Source organism: Eschrichtius robustus, chromosome 3, assembly GCF_028021215.1.
Source record: "Eschrichtius robustus isolate mEscRob2 chromosome 3, mEscRob2.pri, whole genome shotgun sequence".
Lineage (NCBI taxonomy): Eukaryota > Metazoa > Chordata > Mammalia > Artiodactyla > Eschrichtiidae > Eschrichtius > Eschrichtius robustus.
Window position 1 is genome coordinate 120,909,592 of NC_090826.1, and position 22,086 is coordinate 120,931,677.

Here is a 22,086-nt window from a genome sequence, read left to right on the forward strand (position 1 = left end):
TAATGTCTACAATATACAGTAGAACCTCCTGAATTAATGTGGGGTACCCCAGAAAGAAGGCCCTTCATTTTATATTCTATAGGACACTTTTGGAGGAATTTCCAGAAGAAGAGAAAGAAGTTAAAAATTAGGCCCATATCTATCCATTCATCCATCTACCCATTCATTCTTTCTTTCTTTTATTTAAACAATGTGAGATTTAGGGTATATTTGCTATGTATTTGCTAATGGATTGCTATAATGAGAGAAAAAGAAGAAACGAGAATCTCTCCTAGTCTTTAGCCACAACCACAGAAAATGGTATCATTTACTAAGATGGGAAAACCTGAGCAAAGGGCACAACTTTAGGGTTGAAACTCAAAAACGGTCTTTTGTATATATTCAGTTTGAGATGACTTTTAGACAACCAGAAGTAGAATAGAAGTAAGACAGACAAACCTGCAGCCCAAGGCTGAAGCCATAAACTGGAGAGGCATCAGCATATGGATGATATTTAAAGCCATGGGAATAAAAAATAAGAGAGAGGACAGAAAACATTCCAGTACAAGTTCTAGTACATATCACAACATCTAGAAGATAGGAGGAGGACGAAGCAACAAAAACTGATTTGAAGTAGCCAGGTAGTTATGTCAGAAGTAAACCATTAAAATGTGTATTTCAAAAGCCAAGTGTGGAAAGCATTTTTTAAGGTAATGATCAATTGAGGCAAATACTGCTGACACATAAAGATGAGGACCAAGGGCACATCACTGGATATGACAACATGAAGATACCAATGACCCCAACCAGTTGAGATCCATATCATGTATGAATAGCCTTGTAGACCATTATAAGGACTCTGAATTTTACTTTGAATGATGTGGCAGTCATTGGACAATATTGAGGAAATATGAGATGATCATCATATGAGACGATCTGTCATCCACTTTAACAAGGTCACTCTGGCTGTTGTGATAAGACTAGATGGTAGATGGACACAAAAAGAAGCAGGACGGTCAGTCAGGAGATGAATGCAACAATTCAGAGAAGAGAATAGGGTGGCTTGAACAGGAAGATAGCAAGAGGTGGTGAGAAGTCAGGTTTTGGATATATTTTGTAGCTAGAACCACCAGGATTTACAGATGGATTAGATAAACGGAGTGAAAGAAAGAGAAGAGTCACAAGTGAAGTTGTTGTATTAAGGGCACTCCGAAGTGTTTGAGGAAAAGAGGAGATACAAGTAAAGAGAAGAAATAATGATCAGTGAGGCTGGAGAAAATCCAAAAGGGCCCAGAAGTGAAGTAGAAAAGAAAGGATTTCTAGAAAGAGGAAATGATCCACTGTATTAAATGTTGCTGGTAGGTCAGTAAAATGAGGACCACAAAATAACTACTAGATTTAGTAACACAGAGATCATTGGTAACCACAAAAAGAGATCCTTTGGGGCAGACATGGAGTCAAAAGCTTGACTGCAGTGAGTTTAAGAGAGAATGGAAAAAAAAGAAGTGGGACAGCAAGGATGAGACGAATTTTTTTTTTTTATTGAGATACACTTGATTTACAATATTGTGTTAGGTTCAGGTATACAGCACAGTGATTCAGTTATATATTTTTTCAGATTATATTCCATTACAGGTTATTACAGTAAATCTGATTACTGATATACAGTAAATCTTTGTTGCTTATCTATTTTATGTATAGTAGTTTGTATCTGTTAATCCCATACTCTGAATTTGTCCCTTCCCCCAACCCTCTCCCTGCTGGTAACTGTAAGTTTGTTTTCTATGTCTATGAGTCTCTTTCTGTTTTGTATATAGATTCATTTGTATTATTTTTTAGATTACACATAGAAGTGATATCATATGATATTTGTCTTTCTCTGTCTGACTTACTTCACTCAGCATGCTAATCTCTAGGTCCATCCATGTTGCTGCTAATGGCAATATTTCATTCTTTTTTATGGCTGAGTAATATTCCATTACCTATCTATTTATCATCTATCTATATTACATCTTCTTAAGCCAATTGTCTGTTGATGGGCACTTGTGTTTTTTCCATGTCTTGGTAATTATAAATAGTGCTGCTGTGAACACTGAGGTGCATGTATCATTTTGAATTGGATTTTTCATTTTTTTCCAGATATATACCCAGAGTAGGATTGCTGAATCATACAGTAACTCTATTTTTAGTTTTTTAAGGAACCTCCATGCTGTTTTCCATAGTGGGTGCACCAATTTACATTCCCACCAATAGTGTAGGACAGTTCCCTTTTCTCCACACCCTCTCCAGCATTTATTATTTGTAGGCTTTTTGATGATGGCCATTCTGACCGGTGTGAGGTGTACCTCATTGTGGTTTTGATTTGCATTTCAAATATTTTAAATGAATTTTTCAGTCAAGAAGTGGGGTCCTGGCTGAGGGAGAAGTAAAGTGAAAGATGTTTTTTGGTTTTAGATAGGAGAAATAAAAGCATGTTTATGTTGAGAAAGGTCCAACAGAGAGAGAAAATGTGTTAATGCAAGAGAAAGAGGGAAGACTTACTGGGAATCAATGGGGAGGGATGGAAGTTTTTTCCTGAGGAAGAGGTGGCCATAGATGCAGTGAAGAGAGTTCATCCACAAAAGCAAAAAAGACTGTGGCATCCATAAGCATAAGGTGTCAGTAGATACATAGGTGTGGGAAGGGGGAGCTTGTGGGGGGCGCGTCTGCTGAGTGCTTCAATTTTCGCATTGGAATAGGAAGATGGTCACTAGCTGAGGAGACTGGGGAGGAATTAATGGAGGTTTGAGAAGAGAGGGGAGGTATGCAGTTGTCATGGAGAAGAGCAGAAGAATGAATGGACTGGGTCTGCCAGGCAGCCTGCAGCCCCCTGGTGCTGAGCGGTCACGAGTCTAAAGTCAGGCAGCAAGACCGTGTGCTGTCCTCCAGCAGGTTCGGCTGTGCAGGCGCAGCACAGTAGGTGGAGGGTGGGATTGAGCAGACGATATGTTTTTGCCCCAGTGAATAATTGTTGCAATTAAACTTTCAGATGCCAGCTGTGCCAAGGAGCATGACAGCTATGGATGAAGAAAGGGTGACGTGGCAAAAGGAAAATAACATTTACTGGATTCCTCTTCTATGTTGTAGGAGCTTTAAATTTCATATAATTCTCACAACAACCCTGTGAAGTAGATATTTTCCCCAAATTCCGTATGAAGAAACAGAGACTAAGAGAAAGTACACAATTCGTTCTAGGACAATACAGCCAGAAAACAGAGGAACATGCAGAAAGGCACAGGTTTTCCTGAGACCTCAAAGGTTGGACTGGAGGGGAGATTTGGGACTGTCTTCTGCGGACTATCATTGGCTCAGGGTCCAGGCCGTGACTGAGTCAGCTGGCCAGACACCAGGACACAGCTTCCTGCCATCAAAACCCCAGGTGGCAGACACAGTCACCAGTTTGGCTGGGAATACATGGCGCCACCCCTTACAAAACCACTCATTTGCTCCTATAAAACAGTCATCACCTAGCAGGATGCCAAGAAAATCAATCATGACTAAACTCCCAATTTGGTTTGATTCACTGACCACGCGTCGACATGATCATAATGTTTGGTTATCATTCTTCATAATAATCATCCTCAGGTCTGCAGTAACTGTGGGTCTGAACAAACCAGTGATGTTCAGATGAATCCTCCTTGAAACAAATTTCAATCTCACGAATGGATTGTTTAGTTCATGGGTGATCCCTAATTCCAATGGTGGTTGTCTAGTCTTTTAGAACTAGAAGAGGTTTTAGAAATAATTGTGCCAGCTTCCTGATTTCACAGTCTTAAGAATCCTAATGTTATATAAAATATAGGTATGTTATCCTGCCTTGGATATTAACCTAATAATGAGGACACACGGGAGAAATCTTTCTCAAGTCTAAATAATTTTTGTAAGCAAGTACATCTTATGAACTAATAGTTTAGTTTTTTCCCCTTATATGAACATTGTTCTTTGCAAATAACATGTACTCAATAAATGTTTGTTAAATGTTAAACTGGCTGACCAAAGGGAATGAAGCCATGGCCCATTAAAAAAAACTGCCAGGAGAATTTCACATCCCTGGCAATCTTTCTCCCAGACCAGGGCTTCATGTCCTTAAATGGGGACTGTATGGAGGAAAATGAGGACGGGTGGTAAATTTCATGAAAAAATAAAAAGCATATCAAGGTCACTGTAGCTGTGAGACAGTCTCACTGAATCCCCAACCCCAAGTCACCTGCAAGAGCTGCAGCTCCGATTCTGACCATTAAAAGGCTATTGTTGGATATTAAGTCAGAGACAGGCAGGGGGAAGCAGGTTCTGAGCAACAGGGGATAAGCTCAGGAACAACTTATCTTAATCTGACTAAACATATTAAAACAATCCTCTCAGTAAAGAAGGATAGGGGTATTAAAATGGAAAAGCAAGGATAATTTAAGGACACAGAAAAAATTGTATTTCTTTCATTAAAACTTTATAATGTCTTACCTGTTTATCATCTATTATTTTCAAGGTTCATGAGAGGCATAGATTAGGTTGTATTCCTTCTTGGGTTTAGAATCCAGTAGGAGATAGATGAGATTTACACTCATTATCCTGCCACAAAGCAGTGTATGCTGAATTTCATAGGAGTAGTGCAAACCAAACGGTGAAGGAACTCAGAAGAACTTTTACAGTTAAGCTAATTTTTACAGTGACTCCTCAAAGTGGTAGTGTGACCCCTATTATACAGATAAGGAAACTGGAGGTCTAAAAGTTTAAGTGATGTGCCCAATATCCTATGGCTAGAATACATATTGCGTCTGGGGGTACAGAGAGTGAAGGGCTGGCTGAGCAGTGACAAGTCTGTGAAATAGAAGGAAAGAGGGCTATGAAGTGATGGAGAGTTTCCATTGTGAAGACGCTGGTGATGAAAGAATTCTGAGCGATGATAAGCTAGGTCTACACAGTGACCTGCTGGAACATGTTTACAGTAGAGTGGTGATAGCTGCTCTTGGTGATAAGGGGTTCAGGAATTGTGAGGTGTGATCGCCAAGTAGGTCTCCAACATAGATAGTAAACCCAACTCAGGCATGAGGTGAACACTTCTGTCATAACGAAAAGTGGAAATGCACTGTGGAGATCAGTAGACAGTGAAGACAAAGATGTAGAGAAACTTAACTCACCAGGATTATAACTTGCATTGTAGAGTCTGATTACACCCACAGCACAATAAAATTTAGCCAAGGTGACTATTTATGGTTCATTAAAATAACCTCACCAGGCTGATATTACCAGGTTCTCAACACTCTATGCATTTAGGGAACCTATATGATTGGTATATTGAGCCAGACTACTTTGGAGGATCTGATTGCTGTGAGTGTTATTGCCATGGTTTAAACTTTCCTGATCTAACCACATGGGGCCTCGGGCAATGGTGGTGTCTTCAGTTCTTGGTTTCCTTTCCTTTGCTGTTTATCACATTACTGTTGGCTTAACTGTCTTCTAACCCCTTAGACTATTCCTTTTGTGGCCAGAAACTATGTCTTTTCTTACAAATGTTTTCCTCAACATCAGCATAGTCCTTAGCATACGGTTAGTGATCGAGAAATGTTGTTGAATAAATGAAGTTGTATTGAAGCTGGATTGTGAAATATGAACAAATATTTATCAAGTGGTATGGGAGAGTAGAATACAGAGAGGTGGAACCATTTCACCCAGAGAGTGTGTTGTGGTTAAAAAAAAAACCTTGAAGGACTGACATATCAGAGAGTTCAAGATGGCCACATAATGTGCTGGATGAGAATACTGGCTTTAGTATCAGAGGCCTGGATTCAAATCACAGTTCTGTTCCTTAACAGCTAAATGATCTCGGGCTACAATCCAGAAGAGAGAGAGAGAAAAAAAACAAAAAACAAAAAACTACTGGACCTCACCCATATGCTAAAGAAGGGGAAAGAGAAGGAATCAAGAGTTTCTATATTATTCATCTAATATTCTCAATGCCTCCATGACACAGATAAGACTGACATTTTTTGCTTATTAACACATCATTGATTTTCCAAAACATATTTGTTAGCTCTCATTTGGGGAATACACTTATCTGGTGTTGGACAGAAACAGATAGGCTTCTAAAATGACCTAACTTCATACCGCAAGAATCAATTTTAGATACATCCTAATAAAATTTTATAAGATTCATAACATAGAATAAAATTCTATCATGAAGCACCAATAAACTCAAATTAAATAATATGATTAAAGGACTCTGTAAACTGTTATCTGCCATACAAAAATCATTTGAGAGATCCAATGGCATGGTGAAAAGCATATGTGGAGTTAGAAATCTTGAGAAAAATTACCATCTCTGTCACTTAGTAGCTATGTGGCCTTCAGCAAGTTACATTAACTCTGTGAGCTTCAGTTTTAAGGGTGACAGTAGTACCTACCTCATGGGCTTTTGCTGATGATCAACAGAAATAATGAGCAAGATAGTGTTTTGTTATTATGATTATGACAATTTTAATAAATATTTTGTTACAGCGGGACACTTTTTCATTTCCCTGTCAAAAGGGGAAGTGGGAAAATGATAATAGCCTCTGGACAGTGCTGGAAAGGTGATGCAAATTTTTGTGGTTGCGAGTCAGCATGGTGTTGAGACAGTTTTATATCTGGATCCTGACTCAGCCAGGTACAAGTTGTTGTATGATTTGGGGATAGGTTTTATCACCTCACTGAGTATCAAGTCCCCCATCTGCAAAATAGGAATAATAAAGCCCACTTTGCAGGAGTTTTGTGAGAACAAAACTAATGTAAAGTGTCTGGAGCAAAAGAGACATTCAGTAAAGATGTCTGCTATTATCATCATTATTTTCTCCATCACCATCATCATCATTTTGTATTTTTTTCCCTTCTACAAATTTCAGCCATGGCAGTGGCGGAAAAAGAGACCTGTTCCCAATCAACAGCACAGGTGGGGACTTTGAGCTTCTTACTAAGCTCTTGATCTACTGAGAGGAGGCCCCACTTTAGAATATAGTAGGTTTGCCAATTTTTTCATTCTGCTATTGAAATCTAACTAAAGTTTGTAGATTACATTTCTTTGCATTAAAAATGGAAGCCAACAAGAACCAAAGTTTTGGCAATGCAACAGTGACCTGACTTCAATAAGATTAGCAGAGTGAAATAATCAAGGCAGAAAAGCGTTCGGAGATCTCAAGGTCGAAGTTTATTTCTATAAAGTATTCAAACTTTGATTTATTTATTTGATGTCATTGTGTAATAAGTGCTAAATAAAGAGGAACTATCATTTTGGCAATCTTAATGACTGCTACTTCAGTGTTTGAATACTGAACAATACTCACAGAGTAAGCAATTTAATAAACTAGCAGTTGCTCATGCAAGGACAATTACTCCCATTTTGGTTTAATTATTAATGTGTTTTTTTTTTTTTATATTCTCATCTTTAGCAAGCAATCTTGTTGTAGTGAAAAAGAAAGTACAAAATGTTACATGGTACAATGATTATAAAATGATCATTTTATTAATATTATGGAGCACCTAGGAATATTCAGCTAATAATATCTCTTGAGGTTTTGAAATTCTGTCTTTATCCATAGGGAATGCCAGAGTTGGAAAAGCCAGTTCTGTACAAGTAGAGTTATAGAGAAACTTAAGGGGCACTGGACAATCTGTGACCACATATATTTCTTTCAGAGACCTAGTATGATTTTCAAAGTCCCATTGTTAAAGGGAATTTGTACAAGAAATAGAATAGTCCTGAACCACTTAATGCTATATTGGAGAGTGAATCCTGAAGAAACTCTGTCATGGGATACTGGAAACACGAATATCTAGAGGTGAGAGTGTGAAGTGGGATAGAGATAAAAAGGCAAGGGGGAACTTTAAAAACCAGTTCTGCCTTCTTTTTTTTAAATTTTTATTGGAGTATAGTTGATTTATAATGTTGTGTTAGTTTCAGGTGTACAGCAAAGTGAATCAGTTATACATATATATCCACTCTTTTTTAGATTCTTTTCCCATATAGGTCATTACAGAGTATTGAGTGCTATACAGTAGGTCCTTATAAGTTATCTATTTTATATATAGTAGTGCATATATGTCAATCCCAATCTCCCAGTTTATCCCTCCCCCCCTTACCCCCTGGTAACCATAAGTTTGTTTTCTATGTCCGTGGCTCTTAATAAATCATATAAGGCATCCTTTAAAATAGACTAGAATGTGAAAGGGCATCTTCCCTGGACACCACTATAGCACCAGGGGAAGCATTCAGAACCACAGTACTGGAACCAACCTCCTGCCATTGCTATGCCATCAAGCCTCCCATTCTTAATGACCTCAGTCATGACTAGAAGCCCAAGCCTCCTAGGCTATTCATCACCCTAACTCCAAATCACATATTCTCTGCATATTTGTTAGTATGACCCAATCTTTCCCTCCTCCAGCTCTCCTAAATCATCACTGCCTTCTGGAGCTGTCATTCTGTAACAAACCAACTCCCTCAAATGACCCAATATCATTTCACATCCTCTTCGGGAAATTGCATTTTACTAAAAAATTATCCATATCTCAAAGTCCCTACCTCCTCTACAACCTATTCCAATGTAAGCTTATTCATCTTACACTAGCAGGCTGGGAGGTAGGATTAGTTTTTCTTGTTCTTGATAACTAATTTCATTTCTGTTCCTCTTATAAAAATCCCTCCTCCTCTAAGAAATCATCCTACTTTACTTTTTATTTCTACCAACATCCTGTTAATGTGCCCACATTCATCAAAATCTTGAACTCCATGCTCACAGTATTTCTTTCCAACCTAACTCTAGTCAGTGTATGTGGCAATTTCAATATTCATGTGCATAACTCTGTCCTCTCAAAACCTTGACCTTTCAGGTCCTTGAGCTTTTCATCTCCAAAGACCATTTCCTCCACTCCACATCAGCCATTCTATCTGTATTAGTCAGTTCTTCTTAAGTGTCAGTAACAAACAACCCCAACATCTCAGCACCTTATAACAAGAAAAGCTTTATTTTCTTTCTACTCATGTGGAATATCAGCTACTGGTAATCTGCAGCTCTGCTCCATATGTCTGGAATCTAGTCTTAAGGAGCAGTCCCTGTCTGAAACATGCTGGGTTTGTAGGGAAAAAAAACAGGGAGAGGGAGGTTGAGAATGGCAGAGTCATATCATGGTTCTTAAAATTGCTGCTCAAAGAAGACAAACAGATGGCCAAAAAGCACATGAAAAGATGCTCAACATCGCTAATTATTAGAGAAATGCAAATCAAAACTACAATGAGGTATCACCTCACACTGGTGAGAATGGCCATCATCAAAAAGTCTACAAACAATAAATGCCGGAGAGGGTGTGGAGAAAAGGGAACCCTCCTACACTGTTGGTGAGAATGTAAATTGGTATTATAACCACTATGGAGAACAGTATGGAGGTTCCTTAAAAAACTAAAAATAGAGCTACCATATGATCCTGCAATCCCATTCCTGGATATATATCCAAAGAAAACTATAATTCAAAAAGATACATGCACCCCAATGTTCATTGCAGCACTATTTACAATAGCCAAGACATGGAAGCAACCTAAATGTCCATTGACAGAGGAACGGATAAAGAAGATGTGGTACATATATACAGTGGAATATTACTGAGCCATAAAAAAGAATGAAATAGTGCCATTTGCAGCAACATGGATGGACCTAGAGATTATCATACTAAGTGAAGTAAGTCAGACAGAGAAAGACAAATATCATATGCTATCACTTACATGTGGAATCTAAAAAAAAATGATACAAATGAACTTATTTACAAAAGAGAAACAGACTCACAGACTCACAAACAAGCTTACAGTTACCAAAGGGGAAAGGCGGCAGGGGGGATAAATTAGGAGTTTGGGATTAACATATGTACACTACAATATATAAAGTAGATAATCAACAAAGACCTACTGTATAGCACAAGGAACTCTACACAATGTTCTGTAATAACCTATATGGAAAAATAATTTTAAAAAGAATGGATATATGTATATGTATAACTGAATCACTTTGCTGAAACTAACACAATATTGTAAATCAACTATACTCCAGTATAAAATAAAAATTAAATTAAAAAGAAAAACTGCTGCTCAACAATGGCCAGTGTCACTTCTGTTCATATCTCATTGACCAAAGCAAGTCACATGGCCAAGCATGGAGGCAAGGAAGTATATCCCTCTCACAGGGAAGCACATGAGGGAAAGTAAGACACATGTAAGGGAAAATAATGTATAATACTGATATGGGGGGGGGGGAGGATTTTATATAATTTAAGATAGTAGTATAATCTACCACACTATTTCTTTTTCAAAACATAATTTGTCATCAGAAAGTTCTTTATCATTCTTGAAATCATAAATGCTAACTTCTGTCTCTCTGACACCAACTTCTTATCCTACCAACTTTCTTATTCTAGTGTCACTACTATAGTAATTCTACATCATCATGACCTATTTACCATTGTTTCACTACTTTCTCACTTTCTACCTTCTCACTATCCATCAATCTTCATAATTCATTTCCATTCTTGTCCTGCTTAGAAGCCATTGTTCATAATAACAACAACAATAAAATCATAGTGGGAGGAGACATGAACTGAGTACTTACATATCCTGCACTGACCTAAACATTTTACATGTAATAACATGTTCGATACTCACAACAACCACAAAGTGTAGGAGCTTTTATTACCTCTATGTTCCTGACGAGGAAACTGAGGTGCACATATATTAATACTATGTCCAAGGTCACAAATGTAATAACAGGAAAGCAAATATCACACTTTTAGCAATGGTACAATATTGTGCAATTACTCCCTTGCATAAACCCTCAACTCCCTTGTCCCAGTGGGAACATCAAGGGGTTGCTTGGGGGAAAACTAAATAATTTTTATTTGCTCACCTCCTAGCTACCCCCAGATAAATATGTTCTCTGTGTGAAAACAGTGGGGCTGATATGTAGATGTAGCATTGAAACAATTCTTATGGTCCCAAGCCACCCCAACTTACCCATGTCCCCACTCCCACACTTCCAACTACAATACCACTTCTAAACCCCTCTTATGTAGACATTTTGGAGCTGCCACTACTTGCCCCCATCCCCTGTAATATCTCTTATAAAAACAAATAAAACAGAAATCAGTCCTATTTTAGCTCAAATAACCATCTTCTCTGTGCTGCACATGCAGAACTTAAGAGTGATGGAGAAAAATCACACAAGTAGGTTAAAACGTCTTGTATTAAACATAATCTCAAATGTAGTTGTACTCTCTACACTGCCTGGCACATCTACATGTTTCCTGGATCTCCAAGAGGATTATATCTTACCTTCTCCACTTTCCTCTCTCAAGTCATACCCCTCCTTAATCCCTGCCCCTCATTCTCTGCTGATGACCTCAACTATTATTATACAGTCATTCCTTGGTCATTGCACAGGATTGGTTCCAGGATCCCTGGAGGACACCAAAATCCAAGAATGCTCAAGTCCCTTATATAAAATGGTACAGTATTTGCATATAACCTATGCACATCCTCCTCTATATTTTAAATCATTCCTAGATTACTTGTAGTATCTAATACAATGTAAAAGTTTTACTTTTTGAAGCTTTCTGAAATTTTTTTTTTCTGAATATTTTTGATCCATGGTTGGTTGAATCCGCAGATTTGGAGCCTGCAGATATGAGAACCAACTAAACTTAGATATTCTAAACAGTCACTCAGAAATCCTTGATGGCCCATCACTGCATCTACGAAACCACCTGCATCTACAACATTTTGTTTTTTTGTCTCTTTCTTCCAATTACAGTGGAATAATTTTCTTTTGCTTTTCAAAGACTCATCATTCCATATGGGTTCTGAATCCCTTCCTTTTTCAGCTTCTCACGGATCCTTCTTTTTCAAGCATCATAAAACTCTTTATTCCTCTTTAGTGGCATAATTCAGCACACAGAAGTTCTCTATTTTCTCTCATCCTAAAACAACTCTCCGTTGATGTGTATGTTCTCCACTCTTCTTCACAGTCTAAGTGCTCACAGGAATTGTCTACACTCTCCTCCCCTTCCTCACCTTCCATTAACTCTTCAAACCACTTAATCTGGCTTCTGCACCCACCAGACCACAAGAACTGTGAATGCCAAGGTTACCAAGGACAGAAACTGACAGTTACTTATCTTTCCTTATAAAATGCTCTCATGGTTTTGTGTTAATCTCTCTCTTATGGCTTTCCTCCTACAACTACAGTTCCTATTCAGTGTCATTTGAAGGTGGCTTCTCCTTTACTTAATCTCTAAAGGACAAAGTTTATGAGCACTAGAACCTGGACCCTTTATTCTTCTCATTTCTTTCTACATGATCTTACTGTGCTCCTCCATTCTTATGGTTTTAAAAAGCATCTGTGTGTCAACAATTCCCCCATTTATATTCTCAGCTGATACTGTTCCTCTCTTTTCTTGCATTTACCAAATATCTCTGCCCTGAGGCCTCCTGGTTACCTAAAACTCAACATATGCCAATTTGAATCCTTCAGTCACCTCCTCCCTCATCTATGTCTATTTCTCTTTCAATAGGTCTCATCTTGTACATAGTAGAACCAAGGATCCAGTTGCTTAAGACAGAAATTTGGTTTCACCCTTGACTTATCCTTATCTCTCATCCCAAACTCTAACCAATCATCAAGTCTTGTAGTTTCTCTTTTAAAATATACCCGGAATCTATCCACCTGGGTCAATTTCCACTGCCTTAAATTCAGCTACTGAGATCTCCTCTTAAATTACAAAATATTTTCTTTATGACTTATGCATTCTACTTTTGTTCCCCTAAATACTATGTCCCACACAGTAGATACATTGATGAAAATACAACTCACATTTAAATTTTCCAAATAATTCACCAAATTTTTTGCTCCTTACAAACCCTGCATGATCAGACTCCTACCCAACTCTCCATCCTCATTTGAGGTCACTCTCCCCTCATCCAGTATTCTTCCTCCTCTTTGCCTCTTTTTACTTCCTTGAACACATAAAGTTTTCATTCTACCTCAAGGGATATCATACCCTCTGTCTGAAATACTTTTCTCTACTTTTCACATGTGGCTAGCTCATTAGTTTCCTTTAGGTCTCTGTTTTCCACCTTTCCCACCTAAGTTCCCACATTTCCTTCATGACCAGTTATTCTATGGCATCTTCATCTCTTTCATGGTTCTTATTACAATGCATACATATATATTTCCACATATGCTTGCTTATTATTAGACTTCCTACCACATCAGAACCCTCAAGACAGGATTCATGCCTATTTGATTCATCAATATATATTAGCTGCCTCCAAAAGCCTGACACATAGTAGATGCTCAATAAATATAATACTTCTTGAATAAATGTATGAATTTTCTTTCATATTAAGTTATCCAAATGTTAGTTCCCTCATATTTAAAATGGGAGAATTATTACCTAGGATTATGCTAATAATCAATGGTTTAAATAAGATAATTCCTAAAAGAGCCATTACAGTGTAAATATAAGGTCCTCTTTCCTGTATTCATATATTACCCTGTAGTGTATATTTTTTAGGTCATAGCACAAACAGATGGGGCCTAAAGTTTAAAATAATGATTTTAATAGATTAAAAAGATAAATTAGAATTCAGAGAGCCTGAAAGAGCTAGAAATTATAGATACAGCACTTGAGAAGAGGGAGCTACAGAGAGAAAGAGAGAGAGATCCTGGAATCTCCTTAAAAGTCACCTTGAGTCTTCAGCTGAATACTAAGTTGTTTATGCATAGAGTAAAACTCCACAAAATGAGGCAGCCACAGATGAAAAGTTTCCATAATTCACACAAGGTTGGGAGATGTTTGTATTCCAACCAAAGTAGACAGACTTTTCTGTATACCTGAAATATTCAGAAGAGCTATATGAAGAATTAGTTTTGGGTCTGAATTAGTCCTAAGTAAAAGCTACAACTCTAGACTTACTCAACAAAGAAAAATAAAGCCTCAGAAAGATAAGTCTGAACTGCAAGTAGCTTCACTATCTGGCTACATAAAATCAGTGTACTTTAAACATCAAAATACTAACACTAAAAATTATAACATGACAATATCCAGAATCCACCCCCCAAAAAAATACTAGGCATACAAAAGAAGCAGAAAATGTAAATTATAATCAAAAGGAAAAATAGTCAATAGGAACAGACACACTAATGACAGATATGGGTTTTAAAACACCTACTATAAATATTCTCAAGGATTTGTGGGGAAGCATAAACATAATAAGGAAAGAAACGAAAACTACTATAAAAAATCAAATGGAATTGTAGAACTGAAAAACATAATATCTGACATATAAAAACCCCAGTATGGACCTAATACCAAATTAAACATTGTAGAATGATCAGTGAAAGTGAAGCATAGCAATAGAAACTATCCAAATTAAAGCACAGAAAGACAAAAGACTGCACAAGGATGAAGAGCACCCATATGACTAGTAGAACATAATGAAGCATCTATTACACATGTAATTGGAATCTCAGAAGGAGAGGGGCCCAGGAAAAAATATTTGAAGAAATGATAGCCAAAATTTTTCAAAAGTAAGATAAATAATATACCCACAGATACATGAAGCTGAATAAACACCAAGCAAAATAAATACAAATAAAATAACATCAAGACATACCACAACCAAATCACTGAAAAACAGTGATGAAGAGAAAATAGTTAAAGCACCTGGAAAAAAAAGACACATATGTACAGGATAACAAAAGTAAGAACTACTACTAACTTCCAATTAGAATAAAAATGCAAACAGGAAGACAATAGGATGACATCTTTAAATTACTGAAAGCCAAGAAAAAGGCCGGTCAACCTAAAGTTCTATACCTTGGAAAATATCTTTCAAAAATGAAAGTATTTTGCACAGCAAAGGGAACCATAAACAAAATGAAAGGACAACCCTCAGAAAATATTTGCAAACAAAGCAACCAACAAGGGATTAATCCCTAATATATACACACAGCTAATGCAGCTCAATATCAAAAAAAAAAACAAACAACATAATCAAAAAATTGGTGGAAGAGCTAAATAGACATTCCTCCAAAGAAGACATACAGATAGCCAAGAAGCACATGAAAAGATGTTAAACATCACTAATTTTTAGAGAAATGCATCAAAACTACAGTGAGGTATCACCTCACACCAGTCAGAATGTCCATCATCAAAAATTCTACAAATAATAAATGCTGGAGAGGGTGTGGAGAAAAGAGAACCCTACTACACTGTTGGTGGGAATGTAAATTGGTACAGTCTCTGTGGAGAAAAGTATGGAGGTTCCCTAAAAAACTAAAAATAGAGCTACCATATGATCCTGCAATCCCACTCCTGGGCATGTACCTAGAGAAAACCATAATTCTAAAAGATACATGCACCCCAATGTCCACTGCAACACCATTTACAATAGCCAGGACATGGAAGCAACCTAAATGTTCATCAACAGAGGAATGGATAAGAAGATGTGTTACATATATACAATGGAATATTACTGAGCCATAAAAAAAGAATGAAATAGTGCTATTTGCAGCAACATGGGTGGACCTAGAGATTGTCATACTGAGTGAAGTAAGTCAGAAAAAGAAAAAACAAATATCGTATAATATCGCTTATATGTGGAATCTAGAAAAATGGTACAGAAGAACTTATCTGCAAGGCAGAAATAGAGTCACAGATGTAGAGAACAAACGTATGGTTACGAAGGGGAGTTGTGGGGGTGGAACGAATGGGGAGATTGGGGTTGACGTATATACACTACTATGTAAAAAATAGATAACTAATGAGATCCTACTATGTAGCACAGGGAACTCTACTCAGTGCTCTGTGGTGACCTAAATGGGAAGGAAATCTACAAAGAGTGGATATATGTGCATGTATAACGGATTCACTTTGTTGTACAGCAGAAATTAACACAACATAGTAAAGCAACTATACTCCAATAAAAATTAATTTTAAAAAGAAGAATGTTAAAGTTCTAAAAGAAAATGATACCAGATAGAAATTCTTATCTATTCAAAAGGAAATGAAGAATTCCTGAAATGGTGAGTGTGTGGGTAAATACAAAACACTGAAAAGTGTTCAATTTTTTCAAATAATAATTGATTATTTAAAACAAATATAATATATTTTGGAGTTTATGACATATTCAAAAGTAAGAAGTGTGAAAATAATAACAAAAATTAGTGGGAGAATAAGGCAATATTGCAAAGTTTTTACATTATATGTTACCTGGTATAATAATATTTGAAATTAGAGTATGATAAGCTAAAGATGAGATTGTAAATAATAGAGCAAAAACTAAAAACTAAAACAAGTTTAGTTAATAAGTCAATAAAAGAAATAAAATATCACATAAATATACAATTAGTTTAAACAAAGCAGGAAATAAGTAAAAGAGAAATAAAAAGAGAGGATAAAGAGAAACAAAATAGTAAAAGATGCAAAACTCAACTATTTCAACAATTACATTAAATTTAAATTTGTATGTCAAAGGATATAATTAAGAGAAAAGATTGAGTACAGGACTTAAACAAACATTTCTCCAGAAATAAACAAATGACCAATAAAAACATAAAATGTTTAACACCATTAATCACTAGAGAAATGCAAATCAAACCCACAATGAGGTACCACTTCACACCCCCTAGTTTGACTAAACAAACATAGACAATAACACGTGTCTCCCAGAACCTACAGAAATTTTTAAGAACCTTCATACATAGCTGGTAGGATGATTAATGGTGCAGCCACTTTGGAAAACAGTTTGGTTCTTCCTGAAAAGTTTAAATATAGGAGTTACCATATGATCTAGCAAGTACAGTCCTGATACATAGATAATATGTAATACCTATATATTAGATATATGCCCAAGGGAAACATATGTCCACTAAAAACTTGTATACAAATATTAGAGCAGCATTATGCATAATAACCAAAAAATGAAAACAATTCAAATATCCATCAATGGAAGAGTGGATAAACAAAATGTGGTATATCCACAAAATGAAATATTATTTGGCCATTTAAAGGAATGAAGTGCTGAGTCAGGGTACAACATGGGTGAAACATTATGCTAAGTGGAAGAAACCAGTCACCAAAGCACCAAAGACCACATATGATATCATATATGTAGTGATAGAAAATAGATTACATACTGGTGGTCTGGGGGCTGGGAGATGCGTGAGAAGGGAACGGAGGTGGAGAAGGAAAGGATGGTGTGTGACTGCTCACGGACAAGGTTTCTTTTTGGATTGATGAAAATGTACTGAAATGCAATAGTAGTGATGGTTTCACAACTCTGTGAATATACTAAAAATCACTGAATTATACAATTTAAAAGGATGAATTTTATGGTATGTGAATTACATGTCAATAAAAACCATTATTTTTTTAAAATATACATATGTATAGGGGTCTTTGGCCAGTTATAGCTGAGAACACTTGGCAAAAATGGCTGAAATAAGGAGAGGGAAGGTGCAAAATGACCTCGACTTACCAAGGAAGAATCTGAATTCTAAGCCATGCTCTAAGGCAGCTTGTTATAGGTGTCCTCCGCTTATACATCTGGTCATGTATAATATAGCCTCTTTTAAAAAAAGAAAAAAGAAAAGCAGCACTGGGAAATGGAGGAGAGGAGAGCTAACAGGATCACGGGAAGAGACTGCTAACAGACAGTGCCCAGTTATTTTCAAAACAGTGCTTCTTTGATTACTAAGCATGGTGAGAAACATAGGTGCCCTATAGGAAATGAATCTGTTGCAGTCTAAGAAAATAAGTTACAAAGCAGTGATCCAAAGAAAGGAGAACAGCTTTGTTTTGACTTTAAAGGGAAAGAGAACTTCCGCTATTCATTCCTGGACTTTAGCAAGGCCATGCTGGTGGGGAGAAGGGGCCAGTAGTTTTCCTCTGGTGTTAGGCCCAGGTTCAAATATTAACTCCATCACTCATTAGCTGTGCAATTTGGAAGTCATCCTTTCTGACCCCAGTTTTTTCACATGTACAATGTGAATATTAGGATCTGTTTCATGGAATTGATATGTAAATTAAATGAGGTAATAGACAGGAATTTTCATGTCTAGTGTCTACCACAGTAAGCCATCTGTACCCTCTGCTCTTCCTCAATTTGTTTCTCCATTATTTATTTCTCAAATATTGATTAAACATGCACTCTGTGGAAGGCACTGTGGCATACAGAAACTCCCCAAATGTTGGGGAATATTTTGGGTGGAATTAGCAGGACACACCTTTGCTGTGGTGAAGCTGTAGTGTAGAGAGAGAGAGAACATGTCAAATTCATCTTTTTTATCCTCATTACCTAGCAGAGTGCCTGGTGAATAATAGGAATCTGATAGATATTAGCTGAATAATTGAATGTACTAATTCAAAGAAAATTCACAGTTTTCCTATCGCTTAAGACTTGAACTTTTTCTCCAGTACAGAGCTAACTTAGAAAAAGTTATTCTCCATAACTCAGATGGGCCAATTTTTAATGGGAAATAATATAAGAAATCCAGGTATCCAGAGATTCAAGTCACTTCTACATAAGCTGTCAAAACCAAGATGATTGCTTTCCGCTGGTAGAAATGTTATGTGAAGACGGCCTTATGGCTCCATCACTTGTGGGCTATGTTGTGTTGGACAGGTTACTTAGCACGCTCAGCCCCAGCTTCTTCTTCTAAACAAGAGGGATAATAGTATATAATTCAGGGAGTAGACAGTAGTGTCCAAAGAACACATGTGAGTGTTTTATGTAACAACAAAAATTTGTGTAAATATGAGATATAATCATTATCATTATAATATGTTTACCTCTTTCAACCTGTACCAGTTAAAGTTGTCCAGAACAATTTTTCCACATTCAAAAAGCCATAAGTATAGCTTTAGAACAATGAATATATATGTACATCAAAGAATGCTAAAATTAACTAATTAATAAAACATTTTTAAAATATTGAGTTAACAACTTGCCCACGATAGGTTTCCCAAGAGTTAACTACATATAAAAATTTTATCTAGATAATAGCATCCTTATTACACTAATTTAAACTTGGTGAGAAAATTTCCTTTTTTCTAGTTAGACTCTAACAAAGGGATACAATAAAAATGCAGAGAGAAGTTCATGTTTCTCACAGAACCATAGAGGTGAACATTCCAAGTTGGTGGGCTACTACATTCCTTGTATCCATTCATGAATCAAAGTTTCCTTCACCTCGGTTGCTCCAGGGCATTGTCCTCCTCTACATAATTGGAGTAAGTTCAAAAAGGTGGGCTGGACAGAGAGAACGGAGAGGAAGGACTCCATGATCTAAAGACCTAGGCCCAGAAATGGCATTTTTTACAGAATTTCTTTTGTAAAGAATCAGTTTGGATCTACATTAACAATGCTTGCACAATAATATTATAGGAAAATCAGGGTTATAAAACATGATGATAACAAGTGCTACCTTTCACTCAGTGCCATTTATATTCATTTATTCCTCACCACGGTCCTGAGACATATTATCCTGATGTTACAGGTGAAGAGATGGGGACCAGAGTGACGCTAATTTCTCCAAGGTCATGCAGATAGGAAGTGACAGAGCCAGAGTCACACTGGTCTGACTGATCCAGAGCTCATGTCCTTTCTCCTCCACCTTCCTGTTTCTCATTAGCAACAAAAACTTAGAAAGCTGCTATCTAATCTAGACTCTCAAAAAACACCTTTTCACCGAGACATGCAAGAACTTCATGATATTAGATGGAAACCTTTCATTTTTATAGCTCCTTACAATATACAGAGTGGTTCATGCTTGGCCTCATTTGCTTTTCATATCTCAGTGAGGCCAACAGAATATGCATGATTATCTACATTTCTTAGATGAGGAAGGGGAGGGTAAAAGTGTTTAAATAATTTGCTGTAAGAAGGAACAAATTCACTGTCCACTATCCTGATCCCACGTCAATAAATATTTTTTAAACAGCATAAATTGTTATACTGATATTGGTTGCAGTGGGATTTTACTTGTATCATTGTTAGGAAATCAATGTGATGATGAAACATGTAGAAAACTTGGAGCAGGGCCACCTAATTCAAGAATTAGGAATAACGTTCAAAATAGAATTGACTACCATTTAGGAAACCAAATAGAATGTGACCAAAACTGGCTTTGTGCTTCAAGGGAGAGAACAATAGAAGCTGGTTTTAAATTTCAACAGGAAAAAAAAAAACAACAACAACAGCATAGCTGTCAGATATGAGAAAAGATTTTTGCACCAAAGACAAAAAGAAATCATGTTGAATCCCCTTCCCTAAAAATCTCTGATTTAGGATCAATGACTCAATTACACAACACCTAGGTGGAGCTGAGTAGCATCTTGCCCAGAGCCTTGAAGCTGGGGCAGATTCCTAGCCTGCAACCTCGTATGTATCAGAGAACTCTAGGGTAGGGAACCAAAGCCTGTGTTCTGGTCATAATTATACCCCATATAAGTCATGTGATGTTAAGCAAGGCACTGAATCCCATTGAACTTATATCCTCAACTGGAAAAAATCTGATAGCAATCTCTGCCCTGTGTCATAAACCACAAGTGTGATCACCTAGGTGAGGGACGCTGTCGACCATAAACGCCTTCACAGTCACATTCGTATTTCATCACTTTTTTGTAATTTAACCAATGTCAGTATATTTTACTTTTTACATACACAATTGCCTTCAATGCTATATCTCATTTTATTTCTCATTTCATTTGAAATAAATACTTTGCAATGTCCTACTGTGTAGCACAGGGAACTATATTCAATATCCTGTGATAAACCATAATGAAAAAGAATATATATCTATGTATAACTGAGTCACTTTGCTGTATAGCAGAAATGAACACAACACTGTAAACCAACTATACATCAATAAGCTTTTTTTTAAAAAATAAATATTTTGATGTTATTTTACATATGTTTGCTTAGAAAAATCAAGAGATTTTCTTCAAAAATCAAGGTTGTTCTGACCTCAATCAGAGCATTGTACAGAACAGAGAAATTTTGCCAGTCCTCCAATTGTCAGAGATAATTCAAACGTACTCATAGGTCTATCCATTTCCTAGGGTTATGGATTACCCTGGTCCTCTGTGAACTGCTATCTTATCATTAATATTGGGCACTAAATTGTTTTTGACTCTGCTTTCTAACATTACCTTTTTCCTTATTGATGTGTCTTTCTAAATTGAGAAGCTGCATGTCCCCCTTCTTCATGCTAAATAGCCCTATAAAAGTTGAATTCTCCATGAAAATATTCCAGAGAGTGTGAAATCAAGGCAGAATTAAGACTGAGACATCACTGCAGGATTTGGTATTAGAAGGAAGGTTATAAAAGGCCAGACAACAGGAGAGAGGATGGTAAGGCCCTCAATCAGCTCTAATTTATCATCAGTAGATTCAGTGAACACCTTCAAAGGTGTGGATAAGAAATGGTTCTGGTACTGAGATCCCATTCCCAATAGCTACTTATGCCAAATATCTAGGCTTCTTCATGCCATGTTATGTTGCACTTCTCAATGCATTGGTAAATATTTTAGAATTATAATTCAGATCATTTTTTGGTATCTAGTCATTAAAATCAAGAAATTAAAAGTAGAATCTAACCTCTTCAATAATTTGAAAAGCAAACAGAGTTATTTTAAAGAAGATAAAGTTTTTTACTAAAAGGTAAAAGATACAGTATTGGAAGAATGAAAAGTGGAAAAAACACAACAGATTTTCTTTTCACAAGATTTTTCTTATAGAGACACAGCTCCAATTAGACATTGCCAGCTCTTTATGTCAAGATAGCCTTGATTGGTACATCTTTCTCTGCTAAAAAAAAAAAAAAGAATAAAACAGAACTAAGCTTGAAATTTGAGACAGGCCCACTGCATCAGCCATTGTCCCACTGAGTGTGTGCAGTGTCCTCCTATGTCTCCTTTTCTTCATCACAAAGCTGAGTAGATGCCCTTTGCAACTCTGGCTTTTCCCATAACCCTTCAGTTCTCAATTCACATTTT